The sequence below is a fragment of the Meles meles genome, chromosome 4 (genome assembly GCF_922984935.1).
Source record: "Meles meles chromosome 4, mMelMel3.1 paternal haplotype, whole genome shotgun sequence".
In the NCBI taxonomy this organism is placed as follows: domain Eukaryota; kingdom Metazoa; phylum Chordata; class Mammalia; order Carnivora; family Mustelidae; genus Meles; species Meles meles.
Window position 1 is genome coordinate 41,935,418 of NC_060069.1, and position 20,932 is coordinate 41,956,349.

At 43.8% G+C, this 20,932-nt stretch overlaps 1 protein-coding gene across 22 annotated transcripts in view; it reads left to right on the plus strand.

Annotated features, from left to right (window-relative positions):
* KALRN (kalirin RhoGEF kinase) overlaps positions 1-20,932 on the plus strand; it is a 672,007-nt gene that overhangs the window by 556,826 nt on the left and 94,249 nt on the right. The gene's annotated exons all lie outside the window — the stretch shown is intronic.

Below are 20,932 nucleotides of genomic sequence, written 5' to 3' on the forward strand. Positions count from 1 at the left end.
AGCAGGTCAGAACTGGAGCCTTTTTCCTGTGCTCTTCCCTCAGTGTGATTATTGTCTTCGTGGGCATATGGTTTCTCCTACTACGGGCGCAGATGAGGTTGAGCCAACCAGGAAGGGTAGAGGCAATCCCTAGGCTGGAATTTAGGTGTTGACTGTAGATTATCGGCAGTTCTGGGGGATGACTGCATTGCCTGGAGCCATTTGGAGCTTGACCTGCCTGGTCTGCTTTGAAGTCCTCTTCTGTCCCAAGACTACGGAAGGCAAAGATGGTCACATCTCTCTCTGTCCCAGAGCAGCTTGTGCACGTGTTCTTAGTAAATATTTGTTCACATTTTCCCCTCGGGTTCAATTTAATTCAGAAGGTCCCTTCCCCCCCTTTCTTATCCCTTTTCTTGAAATGTACCCTTTCAGGTGGAAATGAACCAATGAAATGCATTCCTATCATTTTATCTTTGAGCTGGCTTTTATGTAGCTCGCAGTGTTTTAATTCATTTGACAAATGTTTATGTGCTGACTGCCTGCCAGCCCAGCACTAGGCACTGGGGGATGGGAATCCTAATGGTGCTGACCCCATTTGGCTGTTGTGAAGATTAGTTAAGATAATGTATGTAAAGGGCTTAGCATAGCACAAAGCATATGAAGTCTTTTTCAAAAGGTCGCTACTAATGGTAATAGTAATTGTAGTACTAGATACGGGCCCTATCCTCAGGGGACTCCTACCTAAATATTTGAGGGTCCTCTGGGTGGTAAAACCATAAATCTACATTCCTATGCCAATTTAATGGCCTCAGTTCAAGCCATTGTCAACTGCGCCTCAATTCTGTGGCATTGTAACTATGGGGGAAGAAAGTTTGTGATCTAGAAGTATGATAGGGATTTCCTCCTTATTTTTATTAAACCAATTTTAAAAAAAGAAACACATAACACTCCTAGTATTACAATCTCTGTGTGTTACATTAAAGAACATTCCAAAAAAGATACTGGCAAGAATCCTAAGCATCCCTGAGTTACTCTAATCTGGGGGAAAACACAAGATCCAAGAATTGCAGCATAACTAGACCAGTATTAACGTTCAGATCCTGAGAACGTACCTTATGTAAAACACACCACTTCTTGGCTGCCCTTTGATTTTGGCTAATGATCTGATGATACACATTTTTCTATTCACTTCAGCCAGCATTTATTGCATATTCATCGTATGCAAACTTTGTTGCTCTTCTCCAGGCTGTTTTTGTCTAGATAAAAATCACCACCTGCTGCCCACAGCAGCCCCTGAGGCTCTGAGGTTTGGCCATAAGCTTGGTACTTCTTGTAGATAGGGGACATGGGTAGCTTGGCTCCCCACCGGGTGTGTCCAGTGACTAATGGAGGATATCTTTCCTAGCTGACAAGCAGCTTTTTTTTTTTTTTTTTTTTTTTTTTTTTTTTTTTTTTGACAAGCAGCCTTTTGTGTTAAACCTCCTGGAAGGAGGGTAGCCCTGGTCACACCTGGGAGACAACAAGAAGGTTGCCAGGTTGGCCTCAGCCAGGCAAAAGAGCAAAGATCAGAGTTACAGAACAGGTTGTTCCACATTTTTCTCAATTTCCTGGTGACCACAGTGAGGGAACTGTCAAGTTGAAAGGAAGGGAAACCCCTTCTACTGCTACATTGAAACAGTACCTCGTAAAACATTTCTGTTTCCAGGTATCTGCTTTCCTTGGGGGGCAGGATTAGTTGTAATCGTGTGTGTGTGTGTGTGTGTGTGTGTGTGTGTGTGTGTGTGTTCTCTTGTAGCACTGGGTGTAGCAGGCTCTCAGGACTTTCCCAATTTCTGCCCTCCTGCTTTTAGAACCACCATATTGCTCCCATGGAGAAAGGATAATATCACTCCCTGTTCAAAGGGGAACCAAGACCCACTGTTAAGAAGAATTGCAGGGGTGCCTGAGTGGCTCAATCAGTTAAGCATTCAACTCTTGATTTTGGCTCAGGTCATGATCTCAGGGTGCTAAGATCGAACCCCATGTGGAGCCTAGTTTGGAGCATCTGTGCTCAGTGGGGAGTCTGCTTGAGTTCTTTCCCTCTGCCACTACAGTGCCCCCACCTCCCTGTGCACACGCAGGTGTGTGTGTGCTCTCTTAAATAAATCTTTTCAAAAAAATTAAAAAAGAATTACAAACATTCCACTTCAGCACAAATTTTGGACCTCAGTCTCACACCTGTGCGGTGCCTTTCTTTTCTCTACTTAGAGCAGAAATTCTTGAAGGAATTTGGTCACTGGGGAACATGCTAGAAATGCAGATTCTTGGCCCCATTGCCTCAGACCCAGTAGCCTTGTTTTAACAAACCCTCCAGGTGGCTTGGATTTTGTTTGTTTGTTTGCTCTTTTTCTTTCCTCTCTCCAACTTTCCCAGACCTATCTACCCCACCCCAAGTCCCTCAGCTTCAGCAAAAGCTTTCTGTAACAAAAGACATCCTGCTTCCCTGGGGATTCTTGCTTTGAGAAGTGGAGGAGGCCCCTGCATGACTCACTTTCACTTGTCAGACAAGGTTGGAGTTAGGAATCCCTGACATATTCCGTGAACTTTACAGCCCCCCAGGGTCCAGTAAGGGAAGTTGTGGCATTCTTCTTTCTGTTTAAGGATCCTTTGCTTTTTATTTTGTTTTCCTCATTACTCTAACTGTGCTTACTACAAAAAACAAAAAAACAAAAAACAAAAGTTAGGCAAACAAAAAGACCATAAAAGTGTAACTTTAATAGTGTAATCCTTTAATAACATAAAAGTGTAACTTTAATAGCGTGACTTTAATGACTTTAATAGAGTAATCCTTTAATTGTGTAACTTAAATAATGTAAACTACCTCGAAACAACTACTTAACTACTTAATATGTCTTTTCTATATGTTTACCCCCTTAATAAATGGGCTCATATTTTATATATTGCTTTATAACCTGATATCATTTAATCTTTTGAACATCTTCCCAGGTAGAGGTATTTCCAGTGTGTGTGTGTGTGTGTTTTAGATTTTTTACTTAAAGACTAATTTGGGGGAAGGTGGTGAGGGGGACAGAAGGGGAGCGAGAGGGGCAATCAGACTCCATGCTCAGTGAAAAGGCTGACTTGGGGCTCCATCTCAGGACCCTGAGATCATGACCTAAACCAAAATCAAGAGTCGGAAGCTCAACCAGCTGAGCCACCCAGGGGCCCCACCAGTATATTTTTAATGGCGCCAAAGTATTTCCCTGGTGACAAGACTTGAACTCAACAATTGTTAGTATTGATTTAATATAATGGTTTAAAGTTTGGTGAAAAAACATGAGGATGAGCCTTGGGTGAAGAAATAGATCTTTCTAGAACCAGATTCTACAGCAGACTGATCCTTGTCCTGGGTTTTATGTATGTCCACTCCCTGCCTTGCCCCTTTCCTTTCGTTAGGAGGTATGATTTACTCTACCAGGAAAGTGTGATTTATTCCTCAGGAGATCAGTGTGCACTGTGCCGAGTGCATATTTTTTCTCACTCACGCTTCTCTTCTTTTGTGGTATTAGGAATCATCTCACTCCTCAACTTCTGACTGATCGTGCACTTGCTTTCACTGAGCAGACCTAGGGATTTTTCTTTTATTTATTTATTTGAGACATACCTTTGAAAATAGGGTATTTAAAAATTATTGTAACCGGAAAAGAGAGTCTTGATTATTTTTTTTCCTAGCAAAATCATATATAAACATTGGGAAAGCATTTAGAAATATAAACAAATGAAAATAAAATCTCGTTACCTAGTGATAGCCATAGTAACATTTTGAATAATCCTCTTAACCTTTTTTCCATGTATGTATTTTTTTTGTTCAGAAATATAACATAGGGGCGCCTGGGTGGCTCAGTGGGTTAAGCCGCTGCCTTCAGCTCAGGTCATGATCTCAGGGTCCTGGGATCGAGTCCCGCATTGGGCTCTCTGCTCAGCAGCAAGCCTGCTTCCCTCTCTCTCTCTCTGCCTGCCTCTCTGTCTACTTGTGATCTCACTCTGTCAAATAAATAAATAAAATCTTAAAAAAAAAAGAAATATAACATAGTAGTGTTATAAACTTTCTTCATGTTATATATTGAACAACTTCTATGATGTTTTTCTGTATGCCTTCAATGAAATGCTAGAGCCAGCTCTGCTCAGGTTGGGATTATTAAATATTCAGAGGTTTGTTTTTTTTTTTTAAAGATTTTATCCATTTATTTGACTGAGAGAGAGAGATCACATAGGTGGAGATGCAGGCAGAAGAAAGAGAGAGGAGGAAGCAGGCTTCCCACTAAGCAGAGAGCCTGATGCAGGGCTTGATCCCAGGACCCTGGGATCACGACCTGAGCTGAAGGCAGAGGCTTTAACCTACTGAGCCACCCAGGTGCCCCTATTAAATATTCAGAGTTTTGAAAGAGGATTGTTAAACCATTGGTACCTTGAGATCAGCCAGATACCACAAATCAAGGTTTTTTGCTTTATTCAAGGAACTGGTTTATCAGTATAATACCAGATGCACAATTTAACCATGCTAAATATGGTTTGTTTTTTTTTTAATTTTCATTCTCTCTATTTTTGGTTGTTTCTAATTTTGGCTATTACAAGCAATACTTATATTATTGCTTATAGTCTCAGAGTTAAGTCTTAGAGTTAATTCTTGGCACACCCTTCATTACTTCCTTAGGATAAATCCCGAGAAATGGAGTTCCTGAATCAAAGAGCATCCAGAATTTCACAACTTACTTGTTGCCAGTTAAACTCCCTGTTTCACACCCTTTGAAAGGAAGAGTGTACTGTTCTTTGTCTTAAGAGAATTTATGAGAAACATCCTCTGAGACCAAGGAATTTAATGTCTCTCCTGTTGTTTGCTTCTGTTTACATTTTCTGAATTAACTTAATTCTTTTTATATAAGGGAGCACCCTGGCTGAGAGCCTTTGACTCATAGGCTACATACTGATATGCAGGTTATAACAAATATATTTTATATCTGTGCTAGATTGAGAGGCCATATATCATGATGATTAAGAGCTTGGACTCTGGAGCCGAAATGAGTTTGAATCCCAGCTCTGCTACTTTATCTGTGTGACCTTGTACAAGTTATATAAATCCTTTGTTCATGTTCCTCATCTGAAAAACGGAGATGATCAAGGAATCTAGTCTTGGGATTTCTACGAGGCTTAGAGGGGTTGACATAAGTAAACCACTTAGAACTGGCACTTGGGGGGCGCCTCAGTGGGTTAAAGCCTCTGCCTTCGGCTCAGGTCATGATCCCAGGGTCCTGGAATTGAGCCTCGCATCAGCATCATCGGGCTGTCTGCTCAGCAGGGAGCCTGCTTCCTCCCCTCTCTGCCTGCCTCTCTGCCTACTTGTAATCTCTGTCTATGAAATAAATAAATAAAATCTTTAAAAAAAAAAAAAAGAACTGGCACTTGGTAAGTTCTATGTAACTGTTGGATTATTATTACATTACCGAGTATGTAGAAGTCTGCATAGAATTGTACCAACTGTCAACTGTCACATTCAAATGATTTTATTAGCTCCTTCATCATATGGGAAACTGAGCTGAGCAGTTCTTGTAGTTCTTGTATCGGCCTCTAAATATTTGAATACCATGTGGCAGGTACTGGACTAGCGACAGTAGAGAATTTAAAATGTTTTCACCCCCTCAAGGATCTTGCCATCCAACTTGGGAGCTGCTCCATAAATATGAAACAGTAAATAATAAAAAAAAAAAAAAAAAAAAAAGAGGGAGGAATAGTTGCTGAAGCCAATAAAAGGAAAGATACTTCAGGGTCCTACCTGACGGCTGAATAAAGTAATTATGCAAAATCTGGTGGGAGCACTTCTCAGGAGATACAAGGTTCTGTCTGGGCCCTAAAGGGTAAGTAAGAAGGGGTTTTTAAAGTACTGAGTATAGGGGGCGCCTGTGTGGCTCAGTGGGTTAACGCCTCTTCCTTCAGCTCAGGGCATGATCCCAGAGTCCTGGGATTGAGCCCCGCATTGGGCTCTCTGCTCAGCAGGGAGCCTGCTTCCCCCTGCCTCTCTGCCTACTTGTGATCTCTGTCAAATAAATAAAAATCTTTTTAAAAAATAAATAAATAAAGGATTGAGTATATAGGGAGAGCAGAGCACCCTGGACAGGCTGGGGACCACAGAAGAAAACTGGTCAGACCTGCCTTCTAGAGCTGTGCTGTCTAATTCAGTAGCCGTTAGCCATATGTGGGACATCATTGACATGAGGCTAGTCCAAGTTGAGATATGCTGAAGGCCACAAATTACATACCAGATTTCAAAGATTTAGTACAAAAAAAAACATTGTATGGGAATCTCAATAATTTGGATATTGATTTTTGTTGAAATGATAATATTTTGGAGCTATTGGATTAAATACAATAGGTTAAAATTAATTTCACCTGTTTATTTTTACTTTTCAAGAGAACTAGAAAATTTTAAATTATATAAAAATTATATAAAATTATTTTATATTATATAAAAAATAAAATTAGGTATGTGGCTCACATTTATGGTTTGCACTGCATCTCTGTTGAATGGAGCTATCCGAGGGCCCATAGTACATGATACACTGATGTGCCAGAGTAGAAAGTTTCCATCCCATCCCAAGGGCCGATGCTAGGCCCTCCTCTCAGCCATCTCCATAATTCCAGGAGGAGGCAGTCCCTCTGATGGGGAACCAGATGCCAATGGGCCTTCCCAACTGAAACTTTCAAGGGAAGCAGTTACATATTTTCATTTCTGAGTGACATAGTTTGTGAGGAGACAGACAAGGGCTTCAGTTGCAAGTTGTCCCCCAGAGCTCAGACAAGCCAACTTTTAGGGAAGATCCTGAATTTGGGAAGATCCTAAAAACAGTCCTGAGCAGGAAGAGAGTGACAACAGGCTCCCATCTCCCAACCCCCCTAACCCCTCCACCAACCGACTTCTGGTCAGCCCTCCTCCTTTATGTGACAGAGGTAGTATTGCCTCTGGCAGGCGCCCAGAGTCTGAGGGGGAAGATGGGTAGCTTGGCAGGCCAAGGCGGGATGGAGATGCAGGAGATGTGAGTAGGTGGGTGTGTAGAGCCCCAGGCTGAACTCCTTTGTCCTTTAATTGAAAGCTGTGTGAGTGTTCAATTTTATCATTCCAGGCAGCGTCTGTGATCCTAATGTTTGTCCTCATAGGCATCACCAGGTGCCTGGCCGAGCACAGTGCTGTCCGTCATTTCCCTCTTTGTCTAGAGATCACTGTATACATAGCTTGTCTTGATTATATATCATCGAACACTGGAATTTTACAGCATCTCAGATCATAAAGATCTCTGTTTTATCGACAAGAAGAGCACTTTGAAAGAGAGAAGCAACTTACCTCAGGTATGAACTGGTAATTTATAAAATGGTACCATTCTGCTTGTACTTTTGTAGAAGAGGTGATGAGATGTAGACTAGTCCTGCCCTTTTGTTTTGGAGGGACGCAGAGGGTAGGAACACTAGATCTGATCTGAGAGGAGACCCAGCTCCTTGGAAGGAATCTAAGGGTTGAGGTGCCCTGTGAATCCGAAATCACTCTTAGGTTCCTGGAACTGTGTCCTAGCCACCGGCTCTAGATTTTCTCCTGTAGAAATCTGCCCCACGGTGTCCACTTACATCTGGTGTTTCTAAATGTCTGGAGGGATTCTGGGGGAACTTTACTGCTCTGAGATTGCAGCTGGATTCCCAGAACCTGGAACTGGCTCTAATGAAATCAGGGTCTGTACTGTGGGCCTGAAGTCTCTAAATGGAACTAGTCAATACAGGAGACCTTGTTGAGACATCTCAAGGGGCCTTCCTATGACCTTCCAAGCAAACTGGAAGGTCAGGTTAATCTGAAGCCAGGTCTGGATAGCCAATGTACTCTCATCTAATCAGGTTCCCACAAAACCTTCCTGGGGAATCCAGTATGTCTGCTCCGCAGTATTCCAGGGGCATTAGCCAAGGTCTCCTGGACTGGTCATTTCTGACTCCTCCAAGACTGGGGAATAGTCAGAAATCATAGCCAGTGAACACAGTGGACATGGCCCTGCCTTCATGAACTGCAGTGTAGAGGGGGCGAGAGATAGCGCATCCCTTGTTCCAACTGTTCTCTGAGCATGCATGAGAGTATCTGTTGGTGGGAGTGGAATTTAGATTGGGACAATAGGAACCCTGTCTGAGAAACTAACATAGGTGTCAAAAGTCTTGTTACTACCATGCTTCTGGTCCCCACATGGGTTTTATTTGCCTTCTGGACCCAGTTTAAAGAGTCTTTCCAGGGGCGCCTGGGTGGCTCAGTGGGTTAAAGCCTCTGCCTTTGGCTCAGGTCGTGATCCCAGGGTCCTGGGATCGAGTCCCGCAACGGGCGCTCTGCTCAGCGGGAAGCCTGCTTCCTCCTCTCTCTCTGCCTGCCTCTCTGCCTGCTTGTGATCTCTGTCTGTCAAATAAATAAATAAAATCTTTTAAAAAAATAAATAAAGAGCCTTTCCAAAAGGTTTTGCTAAATATTATGGGAGAACACAAGAGAAGGAGAATAAAAGAAGCATAAGGCCAGACAGTTTTCTAGAGTTCATGTTTTTGGTACCTTGCGTGAAGCTGGCTTCCTTCAAGGGCTTGGGTGCCATTCTTTGGTCCCCAGACACCAGAGAAACCCGTGCTGTATCCATAAAGGATCATTGGTGAGGCCTTCCCTTCCTAATTCATGAATTGGAGAGCTCTCTTCTTATGAGCAGAGCCCCCCTTCCTACATATTTTGACCCTGGAATCCAGGGAAAGGGGCCAGATTCATTCACTGTTCCATACCTTGGGCTTTCCCAGCTGGCTTAGTTTCTGCTCGGAGGCATTGCCATCCCCCTCAGCGGCCTCCCACAGGGTTACACCACTGATCATGCATGCTGGCAGGTCTCCACTGAGGCTAAGTGACCCTCTCTTGGCAATGTTGGAGACTTGACTCTACAACATGTGGCACACTGTACTCAGGGGACTCTGAGATCTTTTCCAATTCCCATTTCACAAAAGGATTTTAAAAAATATCTGTTTAGGGGCGCCTGGGTGGCTCAGTGGATTAAGCCGCTGCCTTCAGCTCAGGTCATGATCTCAGGGTCCTGGGATCGAGCCCCGCATCGGGCTCTCTGCTCTGCAGGGAGCCTGCTTCCTCCTCTCTCTCTGCCTGCCTCTCTGCCTACTTGTGACCTCTCTCTCTGTCAAATAAATAAATAAAAAATCTAAAAAAAAAAAAAATCTGTTTACTTGGATTCTGTATGAAAGCAGGGGAAGACCTCAATAACTTTTCAAGGGTTTTTTTTTCCAGCCTTTCTAATTTTTAGGTTCCTTTCTTTGTGTGTGTGCTATGGTCAGGAAATTCTACCCTCTTCTCAATTTACCTTACATCCTAACCACCAAATAGTGCTTCCACCTTAGAGTGGCAGCAGCCAACTCTACGAGAGTGTCTACGGATCTCTTCAAACAGCCAGTTTCCCAGCCCGTTCCCAGTGAGGTGGTCAGGTCTAAATTTAACCATGACCTTCTGCCAGCATATGCAAGCTAGGGCTGCAAGAGCAAAATCAGAGCTGGACTGTTCTCAGGGCTGTGTGTGTGTGTGTGTGTGTGTGTGTAGGAGTGTAAAGAGAAGGTGAGCAGAGCTTCCCAAAAGGCCAGATCAGCCCTGGGGGAAGAGAAGATGTTCAGGGCAGGGAGATGTATGTTCATCCCTGGTGACTATTAGAGTTTATGCTAGCTTGGCCGGCTCCTGGGGAGAAGGTCAGCCAAATTCTCCACCCTCTCAGTTTCCTCCCACTATAAAGTATCCGTGATGTAACTCACCTGGGTTTGTAATTACCGTGGCTTCCTGCCAAGCATTCTACCACAATTAATGTGCTCGCTCTTGTCTCTTCTTCCACAATTACTGATCCCAGCTTCACGAGATGTGATCTGCACTTCGTGTTGTACAGGTTTCAACTCTTGTTTACCTGTCTGGCTTGAGTCTCTTTCTGCATCAATGGGTACATGTCTCAAACATAGGACAGGGGCGGTGTCTGTAATTCTAGGTGTAGAATGCCTTTGCACATTTTTTATGCCAAAAATGTGTAAGTGCAAAGCAAAATTTAGCTCATTATAATTTAGTCACACATCTAGTTTGTATTTATAGTCATGATAAGCGTCCTGTACCATAAAATTCATACATACATATGTGATGTCATGTATATATACATACATACATATATCTATATATATATAAGGCATTTTTAAAGATATTCTTTATTTATTTGAGAGAGAGCAAGAGTGAGAAAACACGAGCGGGGGTTGGGGGGAGTAGCAGAGGGAGAGGGAGAAGCAGGCTGTAGCCCAATGTGGGGGCCCCATCCCAGGGGCCTGACCTGACCTTAACCGGCGAGCCACCCAGTTATCCCAATATGGCATTTTTAGAATGGCATCAGCTTAGGACTCAAATAGGATTTTTTTTTTTTTTTAAGTAATCTCCACACCCAGTGTTGGGCTTGAACTCATGACCCTGAGGTCAAGAGTCATGTGATCTACCAACTGAACCAGGCAGGAGCCCCTTCAATAGGACAATTTTTATTTTTCAGTTTGATCACTAACAAGAGTTTGGAAGTAATGTAGAAGCAGGTTTGGAGAGGCTGCCTTGAATGTATGTCTTTCCAGAATGCCTTGGCTTCTTGCAGCTGAGAGAAGAGCTTACAGAGGAGTTACAGGGCTTCTGGAGCTGGGGTTCTAGCAATCTTTGAACATGCCCATCACAACAGGGGCTTGACTAGGGAGGGAGCATGGGCCAGTTGGGGCTCTTGTGCTCATCTGTCATTTGCTGTGAGTAAACCAGAGGAGTTGTGCAGGCAAGTTGCTCTTTTAGGTCTGGTCTCTGAGGGAAGGGCATGGATGAGGGAGGGTCCGACTAGGTCTGTCCTGGCATTAGCACTTACTAAGCGCATTGTGTTAGTCTAGTTACTGAACTTTTTTATGCCAATTTCTTCATCTGCATCCTTGGGAAAATACGGGTGTCTGTCCCTAGGGTATTTGTGAGGATTCAAATAAAAAAGGTGTGGACTCTGTGTGACACCTAGTATAGCTCCTGGCTCCCTGGCAGGTAGAATGCACTCTGTAAATTTATGGACGATAATATTCTTTCTCGTTATCAGATATTTCTCTGACTTACAAGGCAGTAGTTTTCGGTGAACCATTAAATTGTTTGGGGTATTAGTGAATATTTTTCAAAACTCTCTGGGAAAACAGACTCGTAACTTAGACTTGTAATTACTTAGCCTTTTGCTCAGTTTTTGATTGCTAGGAGTGTCCCTGTTTCAAACAAGTTGCTGATCTGGTGGGTCCTAGGGCTGATTCAGGGTGAGAGTTTTTATTAAGAAAGAGGTAAAAGGTCTCCTCCTTATACCCAGAGGCAGTGTGTGGGGTTATTAAGCAATTCTTCAGCAGGTCACTATAAAGATCTTTGTATTTATTAGTTTTTATATTCAATTATTAGTTTAATATATGCTATTATCCTATATTCACGTCCAAAGCTGATCTTCTTAGATCAGATTAGTCTGTCTTTGGTTACTACAGTTATCGCCTGTGTTTGGGTAAATATCTGGTCTGCTGTTGATGGGTCAGAAATTTCTGTTCTGTCATCAGCAGCCAGTCAGAACTCCTTGTATTCCGTCACCACATTTATCAATTTTAGGCAAAAAACAGAAATTTGGCATTTTGGTTAAATGTATTACCAGCTGGATTTAGATTATTTTTTGCTATGGTGAAACTCACTTATAGATCTTCAGGTTTGCTGGGAAGAAGGAAGTCAAAAGTCCCCCAGATTTACTGCTTTTAGGCCTGTCTCTGCTGAGTGGGGTCATGTTCCCATCCTTGAATTGGTCCCATGGCCCACGGAATGAAAGACACAGGTGACTTTTGGCTCCACCTCTGGGCTTGGGGCTGGAGGTGGAGACTGAAGAGGAATAGGGTTTCTACTCACAAAGCTGGATAATCTGGGATGCTCCTATGAAGGAGAAAGAGAAGTGGGTACTGGGGAGGCAGCCAGCATGTGTCCTCTGTGTTGACCTCTGGGCCCTGTGATCTAATGAGAAACCTCGGTGAGGTAGAGCATAACTGCCGTCCTCTGCCTCTCAGGTTGTACGTGCCCAGAGGACAGCATGACCTGCCCTTCTGGAGGAATGAGGAGGTTGTGTGCCGACTTTGTGAAGAAGGGATACGGGAGCTCGGTCTTGAAGGGGGGATATTCTTCATCTAAGAAGTTAGGCAAAGAAAATAGCACGAGGAAGGACGTAAAGTCCTGGGTACGAGTGGAATGTTCTGGAAATGAGGAATAGCTAGCCATCTACTATGTGTGATTCTAGCATCTCCTTTGGTCTCCAGCTTCTGGGGGTCAGCCTGCACATCTCACAGGTGAGAAGACTGAGGCTCAGGGAGATTCAACTTTCTCCCAGGAGCATGTGGGTAATAAGTTACATCCTGGTTTCCTCTCCGTGTTCTGCTCTTTCTCCCACTTACCCTGCTCCCCAACTCGATTCGGATCCTTGTGTCAAGTTATACTTTTTATTACCATACTGGAATCTGGTGCAGTTCCATACTCTGTCCCTGAAGCTATGGGATGGGTTAGCAGTTCCAGGAGCAGCCTTTTCTTGTCGGGTATTACTTTTATTTGCATACATAAACCCTGTGCCGCCACAGATCTTAACATAAGCCCTGCCTGGCATCCACACACACACACGTTTATACCCTAAATAGCAGAGGCCTAGAAATGTTTGTCTACTTTTGCCAACATCTGACTGTGATTATCTTTAACCACAGTCACACTGTTTGTCTCTTAAAATAGCACTGACTCTCCCGAGGAGGTTGATTGTGGTTGTCACGGCCCTCCCGGAGCTCTGGTCCACCTGCCTTCTCCCGGTAGCCTTGCAGCCCATGGTTTACTGGGATTAATTTTGCTCTTCCCTTATGTCCACCGCCCTGAATTCTGGTTTAGGATTCACAGACCTCTCCTGTGGTCCCAGAGCCCACCTGTTGACTCAGGTAACTGACAATATAGCTCCCCCTGCCTTGTCCATCCACCTTTTTTCCTTCTGACTCCTGTCTCTGCCCTCAGGCCATGTCAACATGCAGGGGTTGACTTCCCCAGGGGAGAGCAGCCTAAAGGCCAAGCGGTGTCTGACCTGTGGGATGGACTTGGCCAATTTCTGAAAGGGAGTGTCCCTTCCCCCTGCCCTGAAGCACGGGTACTGAACACATATGTCCTTGCTTTGGGTTCTGCCTCACAGAAACTCAGCATTTCCCTTTGCTCATCTCAGGTTCCTTTGCTTTTTTTTTTTTTTTTTTTTTTTTTTTTTTAAGATTCCATTTATTTATTTGACAGATAGAGATCACAAGTAGGGAGAGAGGCAGGCAGAGAGAGAGAGAGAGGAGGAAGCAGGCTCCCCGCCAAGCAGAGAGCCCGACGCGGGACTCGATCCCAGGACCCCGAGATCATGACCTGAGCCGAAGGCAGCAGCTTAAACCACTGAGCCACCCAGGCGCCCCAGGTTCCTTTGCTTTAAAAACTCGTCTTATTTTGACTTTGACCATGATGAGAGTAAAAAGAGGGAGTGAAGAAGGTGTCTTTACCTCACAGTTTCTGACTCTGCATCACGCTGCCCCACCCGCCTCCCCCCCTTAGAATAATACATCATACCAAGCTAGGGAAAACCACTGCCAGAGAGAGCCTGGCGATCTTATTTGAGAAGGACTTTCTCAGAACCATCACTAGCTTCAAGGGAATGAGCATCAGCTCACACACGTGATTCTGGGTGGTGCGCTCTGGTCTTAGATCCTATCACTAAGAGATCCTTTTTCTGAAACAATTGGGGTGAGGTCGGTGGCAGACACAAAAGCCACCCGGGTAAGAACTCCAAAAAAATAGATCATCGGGATTGCTTTCTCATTTTTCAGGCTCGCTGTGTGATTTGAACAGTGTGTTCTCCAGCGTGGGGGCGTGGAGGTCGTCCATTGAGCTCTGGCAAGAGCTGCTCCCCGTACCACTGTGGGACTCCGTTGTTCTTCCTGAACCACAAAGGTGCTTTCTGCATAACCTTGTAGAAGGAGAATTGAAAGTTGAGGTGCCTGATTGTGGAAAATAGGTCTGGGAGATGAAGATTACAGATGAGCTCATGAAAGCCCTATAAATATTTTTATAATCATTCAAATAAATTATCCCACTAAGTAAGGAGAATGAGCACCATGTAATTTCCATTCTGTTGGGGTGGAAATGTTTCGAGTTTTCCTAACTTGAAATTTGAACTGGCTATTTTTCAGTTAGTTTTGGCGTGTAGATAATGGGTACATGGAGACATGTTCATCCCCACCCCCACTGGGGTCCTTCCTCCAGATAGGGCTCAAAACCTTGTAAGAGTATAGACTTTGGGGTCCAGCAGATCTCCCTGAATACTGGCTTTGTCATTTACCAGCTCTGTAACCTGCCATAGGGACTTAACTTCTCTATGCCACATGCTCATTGTCAGCGAAATGGGCATAATATTAAGTTAACTATGTGCCTGGAGTGTGCAAATGTTACTGACAGTAGCCCTGAAATGCTTAGCATGTCTGTCATGTTGGAGGTTCTCATAAAGAACAGCACGTAAAATGTAGGGGTACCTGTGCGGCTCAGTTGGGTAAGCGTCTGCCTTCGGCTCAGGTCATGGTCTCAGAGTCCTGGGATGGGGCCCCGCATTGGGCTCCCTGCGCGGCGGGGAGTCTCCTTCTCCCTCTGCCTCTCCTCTACCCCCAACCCTCACTTGTGCTCTCTCTCTTGCTTTGTCTCTCAAATAAATAAATAAAATCTTTTTTTTTTAAAGAACAACATATAAAACATATATACAGACAATGGTAATTGCAACTGTACATGTACCAGTGGTTAAAATGGTAACTTTTGTGTTATATATATTTTATCACAATAAACTTTAAAGTGATACCCCAGAAAAGGCTAAGTACATGAGAAAGAGAGTGATTTTTATAAGAAACTGGAAGGACTTTTGCCGAAGCACGTTCTATGGAAGGATTCTGAATGATTTTTTTTAATCCTCTTCTTTAAGCTTTGATTTTTTCCAAATCCCTACCTACAGTAACGTGATTTACTTCTGCAACTAGAAAATTCTAAGTTACAATGAAGTCTAAGTGGACAAAAGCATCACTACGTACAACCATGCCAGGCCACCCACACTGTCAAGCAGGTCCCAGGACTCTCTGTTCTCCACCTGCCCTGTTGTCCTTGGGCTTGATGGGGGCAGGGTCACAAGGTCACCTCTTCCTGTCCTGGGTCTGCACTGACCTCCTCCAAACACACACATTAGAATGTTATTCTTGACACAGCTTCTAATCTCTCCCGAGACTTTGACTTAACGCAACTATGCATTCATTCAGCAGATATTTACTGAACCTGAATATGCTGGAACTTAAAATACACAGAGCAATAAAATCACATTTATTGAAATTCTTGCAGGAGAGGAATTAAACTTTAGAGTAATTACCGTGTTGTCCTCAGATGGGACATCACAGGTCCTTAAACTTAGTCTTCAGTGATATCCTTTCTTGAATGGGGGCTCACAATGGTGACATGTGGCCCAGAGAAGCATGGGAACCGAGATCTGCCTCTTACACGGCTAGCAAGCCTAACAAGCCCACAGCATGGTGCGTCATTCATACTTCGGCCGTGAAATGTGTGGCAGGCTGCTTCTTCATTCTTTCTCATGGTCATGTCTCCTTAAAAATTCCATAATTTTGATTTATAAAATATGGGAAGCTTATAAGATAAATATAAAACAGGTTTTTTGAAGTTTCTACTTTTTAAAAAAAGATTTACATATTGGGGGGGAGGGGCAGAGAGTCTTAAGCAGACTCTGTGCTGGTGTGGAGCCCAACATGGGACTTGATCTCACCATCCTGAGGTCACAACCTGAGCTGAAACCAAGAGTGGGAGGCTTAACCGACTGCACCGCCCAGGCGCTCCTGAAGTTTCTGCTTTAAAATATTTTCCCTGACATTAAAGTAAGGTAAATTATGTTCCTGAATAACATTATACATAAAAATAAATTACAAATAGATTTCAGGCAAGGAGGTGAAGACAATTAATAGACTGGAAGAAAATGCTTGCAACCTACATAACAGACAAAAGATTAATACTCAGAGTACATAAAGAGTTTTTATAAATCAATAAGAAAAAAGCCAACAACCCAACAGGAAAAGTTAGAAACAAGCAGGACTTACAAAAGCAATAAACTTTTGAAAAGATAATATCAGTATTAATCAGAGAAATACAAATAAAAATAGGATTATTTTCACCCTTCAGATTAACACAATTTAGGTAAGGGGGTAGAGAAGTAAACAGTTGTATAGTGGTGGGAATACAAATTGAAAACAGTCTTTCTGGAGGGCCATGTGGCAGAATCTATACAATTCAAAATATATTGTATCTTTTGACCTCCTTCTAAGAATATACCTTTAACAAAGTTCTGAATTTCTCCGTTTGTCCCAGGACGTTCAGGTGATAATTTTTGTAATAGCTACCAAGAAGATGGGCAGCATCTTTATTTCCAATAGGGGAATGATACAGTTTTACTGTGAAACCCGATGTAGCCATCTAAAACAAACAAAGAAAGACATAAAAGTCTTACACTTGCTAAGTGAAAAAATGTATAGAAACTTTCAACTGTATAGCATGAACTGCTTTGTGCAAGAACTGTGGGCATGTGTGTGTCTGTGTGTGTGTGCATGTGTGTGAGTGCATGGAAAATGGTCTGAGTGATGCCTGGGTGGCTCAATCCTTCAGTCGGCTGCCTTCAGCTCAGGTCATGATCCCAGGGTCCTGAGATCGAGTCCTTCTCGATCCCAGGGTCCTGAGATCAGGCTCCTTGCTCAGCCGGGAGCCTGCTTCTCCCTCTGCCTGCAGTTCCCTCTGCTTGTGCATGCTCTCTCTCTCACTCTCTGACAAATGAATAAATAAAATCTTTAAAAAAAAAAAAAAAAGGAAAGAAAGAAAATGGTCTGAAAGTCCTATATTAGCCATGATTACCTCTAGATAACAGAGTGGTACTGAGGTGTGGGGGAACAGCTGAGAAGAAATTGGAAAGAGAAGGAGGACTTTTTACTCTGCAATTTTCTAAGGTATTGTTTGAGATTTCATGAACGTGTATTTACATATTGTGTACTTTTTAAAGTAATATGTATTTATAAACTTAATTTGGAAAACATAGGAAAAATTAAGGAAAATATATCATCTATAATTCTAGACAGCTTTGACTGTAGTTTTCTCTCAGTTTTTTCTATATGTACACTGTGGTGGAGGGGTTCAGTTTTATACTCAACATCATATCCTGGTTCTTTCACTTAATGTTGTCTAAGCATTTCCCCACAGTTTTACAGATTCAGTCTCTGGTGCTACCTTTGAATGTTTGTTATAAATTCACACCCTTTAAGGTTCTAGAAAAATGAATGTGAGGAACAGGTACCTGGAGACCGAGTGCTCACCCAATCTGCCCAGGAGGGGTGGTCAGTGGAAGGCAGTTACATCAGGCATGAGCCTGACCTACTGGAAATCTGAGGAAACCAAAAAGCATCCCCTTGCCCCTTTCACCTTCTCAGGTTATCATCGGACCTTCTGTTTTTCTTTTTCCCCAGCTCAGGCTCTAACTCTGACTTCTAGGAGCTGCTTTCTCTGCTACGGGCCTATCTGAGAACTGCAGTCAAAGGGCAGGATTTGAATGTCATCCCTACCCTCGAGTAATGGCATCTGAAAGTCAGCTTAGGATGTAGGCTTCTGTCTCTTTCTCTGAGTTTTAAAGGGGAAAAAAAAGACTCGTGCAGGTAATCTGGAGTTGTTCTCCCACTTTGTCAGTTGGTAAGCTGAAACCCAGCAAGATCGGGGTTTGCCTGAAACTATGCAGCAGGTTAGCAGTGAGGCTAGAATCTTCCCCTGGGATTCTTGGTGTGGCCCAGTGTTCTTTTTACTCTATGATGAAAGATACCTGAGCAGCATTCGGGCTGCCTAGGGTCCTGAGACTTAGCCGAAGGTGCTGTGCGCTGGGGAACGGTCACCTGGGCCTAAGTTTCAGTTCATTCATTCCACACTCATCCAGAGATGAGGTACGTGTTCCCAAGTGGTATAGGTGTAGTTTTCACATGATGGTAGGATTCCTGAACCTCAGTTTTCTTCTATTTTTTTCTTATAATGGCTCTGTATTACAGTTGAAATATAGAGCCATTAAAAGCTTGAAAGTTTGACTCTTTCTCAGGTCCTCCGGTTCAGTTAAGTATTTTTAACTTCTGAAGTCATAAGTACTTCCTAACTTCAGACTAAGAAATGGGTGGGAAATTCATCCTCTCTTCTCATGTGAGTCTGATAGTTCTGGGTCTTAGGCCTGAGTTCCTCTTCTCATGTGAGTCTGATAGTTCTGGGGTCTTAGGCCTGAGTTCATGAACACCTTGTGTGTCATGCCAGGAACCTATTCCCGCTTATCATACACCTCTGTGAGTGCGTGCGTGCGTGTGTGTGTGTGTGTGTGTGTGTGTGTGTGTGTGTGTTTGCCCTTGCTGGGATCTGCTTTTGCATCTGGGACTGGTGAGGAGCGGCAGGTCGTGGAAGACAGTCAGGAGTAAGCGCGTTCTCCCTTTGCTGCTGTCTGGGGAAGGAGAGTGAGAGGTTCATGAGCAAGGGACGCAATGCACCATGGTCTGATGGCTCCAGAAGGGGCTGGCCGTCTCCCAGGCCCCACAGGCATGACTGCATTGCAACACAGCGTTGCTTATTGTCATTCAGCTGTCATCACTGTCATCTCTGTTTATTGTCATGTAATGACCTTTCACTGTTACTCTAAGTGTGCATGTTTATCTCACAGGTAGGTGTTGCTTCTCCTGGTTTATGGATGAAGGAGCCTGGGTTCAGAAGGGCCAAGAGGCAGAGCTGGAACTCAAATCCCGAGGTCGCCTCCCTCCACCCCTTGCCTCCTGTAGTTATGTGTGCACACACAAACCGGCATCCTGGCTTCCTTTTTCCTCATTTAATATTGAGAACATATTTACTGATCATCTTCTAGGACATCTCTTCCAACAAACATTTATTGAATGTTCTAGCACTCATGTCAGCCGCTCTTCTCAGTGCTAGAAACAATAATGAGCAAAAGCTGACAAAAATCCCTTGCCTTCAGGGAGCTGATGTTCTAGTGAGGAAAAAAGGAGAGACAATAAAAGTAAATTCTGTGGTAGGTACTTTTAAAACTGTGCAGTTCAACAAGGCCAACAGGTGAGGAGATGCCTGCCATTGAAAAGACAGTCTGCTGGTCACTTTGCCACCATGCAGGGCCGCAGAGGAAAACACTGAGCTTGCTGGCAGGCAGAGAGAAGAAGGAACCGCGGGACCCCTGCCTTTATGAGGCTAGCCAGGGAAATCAGGCTTAGGATTGGCTAGTTTGAATCATTGCAGCTGCCTCCAGAGTGCAGGGGCCTCTCCCTAGCTGTCTGGTTCCTAGCCCTGGGGTGCTTAGGGCAGGTGGAGAGCGGCCCAAAATGCAGAGCCCAGTGAAGAAGATGGTTTGGGGGTATGGGCTCTGTTTTGGAGGGTTTGCGTATGAAAGTCACAGTTCCAGTTGAGTTGTTTGCCGTGTCTAGAAATTAGGTAGCCCTAGGAAGAAGGGCTGTCCCTCCATGTCAGCAAGGCTGAAGGTAGCAAAGCATCAGAATACAGAAAATAAAAAGACATGGTTATTACAGCAAGTTAAATGGCAGTAAATGGTACAGGGAAAATAAAAGGGGAAGGATTAGGGACTATCAGCATTTAGGGGTGTGAGGTTGCAGTTTTACACAGAGTGTTCAGGGGAGACTGTACTGGGAAGATGGCATTTCAGTGAAGACCTGAAGGCAGAGAAGAAAGTTTTTCTGGGGGATGAACTTTCTAGGCAGGGAGATTAGCAAGATCAGAGGTGGGAGCATGTCTCATTGATAATGCCACCCGAAGCTTGGCGTGTTAGACCATAGCAAGAAGAATGTAGTTGAGAGATCAGGTGACACATAGGTGTTGGAAACACAAGCTGACAGTAGGAAGGAATGAAGTAGTCTTGTGTGTGTGAGCTGTATATGGAGTGTTTTGTCCAGAAAACAAATCTGAGTATCCTGGTATTTCCCTTTCATCCATATTTGGTTAGACGTTTCTTCCCAAATCCTTAAAGAGGAGGTGATTCTTTTTTTAAGATTTTATTTATTTATTTGAGAGAGAGAAGTAGAGAGAGCAGGGGGAGGGGCAGAGGGAGAGGGAGAAGCAGACTCTCCGTTGAGCAGGGTGTCCAACGCCAGACTCAATCCCAGGACTCTGGGATCATGACCTGAGCCAAAGGCAGAGGCTTAACGCACTGAGCCACCCAGGTGCCCTGGAGAAGAGGTGATTCTTGATAGAAAGGTGATTCCAGTTCAGGACAAATTTATCCAGCTGCACAACGTGGACCAATCAGGAATTAATGTTTGTCAGTTAAAGTAAAATCATCCCTCGCCCCAGCTTCTTTGAAAACCCTCCAATGGTTTCCCATTGCATTTAGGATAAGGTTCCAACTTGTTGCCTTGGCCTGCAGGGCTCTGGGTCCAGCTGCCACCTGCCTTCCCAACTTCATTTCCTATCCCCCACCCCTCACCTGTGCTCCAGCCGCAAGAACTTTCTTCAGGTAACTTGGACATCCCAAACTTATTTCTGCCTTAGGATATCTTCCCAGACTGTATTCTTGGCAGCAGGCCTTCACCCCATCTTTACATGGCTCATTCCTTCTTATCATTCAGATCTCAGCTTACCTCAGGGAGACTGTAAGCAGCTGCTCACTCTGAAAACAGTATCCAGGCCCTCTACAACTCATTTAATTTAATGAGTTTTTTTTTTATTTATTTAAAGCCTGTTTAATTCTCTAAA